Raw genomic sequence first — 2,500 nt, 5'->3', positions numbered from 1 at the left:
ACAGTTTTGTGTGTTGGTCCGTTATACTTCCGGGTGGCAATGTTGTGAACTTCTAAGCCAAGCGCATACTATCTACAACCACGAGGTCACGGCCTTCCACGAGGTCACGGCCTTTCCATGAGGTCAAGGCCTTTCCACGAGGTCACGGCCTTTCTTCGAGGTCACGGCATTTCCACGACGTCAATTCCGCCCAGCAACGAGCAGCTTGGTTCTAAACAAAGACAATCTGTACTTTTTATTCTTCGTGCTGGCTAGAAGTTTTTCACATGTCAGTGATCAGAATGTATAAAAGTCAAAATATGATCAGATTTATCATGTTTTTCTCCCTTGGATACACTTTTATGCTCGTCGGAGAAATACTTCATAAGGGCGTCCGCCATTGTTCCGATAGTTTACAACCAGGAACTAAGTTACTATGCGTCATTACCAAAGAGGTGACGTCACGACTGTTGAACCCTATTGGTTTAGGTTAAAATTCGTATCATTTATGCTTAGCGTTTAGCCAAAATACGCACAACATCCACCAGCCGGTTATAATGTACCTATAAACAAAACTATGTGTACTTAACTCACTCAATCCTACAGAGTTTTTGCTACTTTTCAAAATTGGAAGAAATGTATTAAAATGAGCATGTGCATATATAGTTTTATTCAACTACCATTAACATGTAAAAACTAAAAACATGAGCTTTGATACTACGCCTATAATTTGTCTCAGAAAAATGTAATAAATAGGCATGGGGTAAAAGAAACCCCGGGTATACTACGGATATAGTCGGTGTTAGGGTTGAGTGGGTTAACCTTAAACGTTCATAGTCTGACTGATAGAATATTTTAGTGAGAAAAATACTGATAAAAATGACTGGCTAAAACCTGTAACAAAGATCTGAGTGGCGTCAACTTCTTTCCTTCTATTCCCTTTTCTAAGAAAATTTAAGAACACAAACTGGTAAAATTGAATGGAATATAGAATAAGATATAGATTTATATAATAATAATAGTGATAATAATAATGATAATAATAATACTAATAATAATAATAATAATAATAATAATAATGATAATAATAAAAAATAATAATAATAATAATAATAATAATAATAATATAATAATAAATGATGATGATGATGATGATGATGATATAATAATAATAATAATAATAATAATAATAATAATAAATAATAATGATGATGATGATTATGATGATGATGATGATGATGATGATGATGATGATGATATATAATAATAATAATAGTGATAATAATAATAATAATAATAATAATAATAATAATAATAATAATAATAATAATAATAATGATAATAATAATAGTAATAATAATAATAACAACAACAAAATAATAATAATAATAATAATAATAATAAAACAACAACAACAACAACAACAAAATATAATAATAATAATAATAATAATAATAATAATAATATAATAATAATAATAATAATAATAATAATAATAATAAACAACAACAACAACAATAATAATAATAATAATAATAATAATAATAATAATAATAATAATAATAATAATAATAAAATAGTGACAATAATAATAATAATAATAATAATAATAAAATAATAATAATAATAATAAATAATAATAATAATAATAATAATAATAATAACAATAATTATGATAATGATAATAATAATAATAATAATAATAATAATAATAATAATAATAATAATAATAATAATAATAATAATAATAATAATAATAATGATAATAATAATAATAATAATAATAATAATAATATATTTTTTAGATGAGTGTTTATACACGTATATATTATATATCCGCTAAATGTGCTCAAATCTCTTTACAAAATGTTCCTAGCCATGTTACACCTGAGTAGGTAGGAGAAATTCACTAAAGAGCCTTTTCCAAGGACTCAACGTGCGTGCGTGCGTGCATGTATGTATGTGCGTGCGTGCGTGCGTATGTATGTGCGTGCGTGCGTGCATGTATGTATGTGCGTGCGTGCGTGCGTATGTATGCATGTATGTATGTGTGTGTGCGTGTATATGTATACATGCATGTATCACTGTTCAAATTAATACTCCAGCTCTATACATTGTACATTATTTTAGGAAATGGTATTATGTCAATGAATATGTTACCCTTGTTACATTATCATGTATATTTCCTGAAATAAACAATTTTGATATGTCGCGGAGAGCGGGACTCGAACCCATGATCTTCCGATCCGAAAGCGAGTGTCATGCAACTAGACCACATTATAGTCACACAATAATTACATATTTTTCTCAACATTTTCTGAGAGAAATTTTCTTTTTAAATCTTACCTGTAGGGACCTAAAATTATTTAGCTTGAAAAATTCCAGATGCTTAAAAAGAGAAAAAAAATGCACTTATGAATCAACTTGTGTTCGTTTCCCCTTGTCCCTGTATCGGTCGTTTGACGCACGCAATCACCCGTCACTCCGTCACAACCGCCAGAGCAAGCAATGCGATGCAATC

The 2,500-nt window shown here is 28.7% G+C and overlaps 1 protein-coding gene across 2 annotated transcripts in view; it reads right to left on the bottom strand.

The window, feature by feature from the left end:
* LOC144956516 (uncharacterized) overlaps positions 1 to 2,500 on the bottom strand; it is an 8,768-nt gene that overhangs the window by 6,266 nt on the left and 2 nt on the right. For both annotated transcript variants that reach the window (XR_013641965.1, XM_078887065.1), the window contains exon 1: positions 2,326 to 2,500. This exon is cut by the window's right edge and continues 2 nt beyond it. The gene's annotated coding sequence lies outside the window, so the exon portion shown is untranslated. The remainder of the gene's footprint in view (positions 1 to 2,325) is intronic.

This window comes from Berghia stephanieae, chromosome 11 (genome assembly GCF_034508935.2).
Source record: "Berghia stephanieae isolate SIO BIC M18660-M18661 chromosome 11, UCSD_Bste_1.3, whole genome shotgun sequence".
NCBI lineage: Eukaryota > Metazoa > Mollusca > Gastropoda > Nudibranchia > Aeolidiidae > Berghia > Berghia stephanieae.
This window is presented reverse-complemented; position numbering and strand designations above follow the sequence as displayed.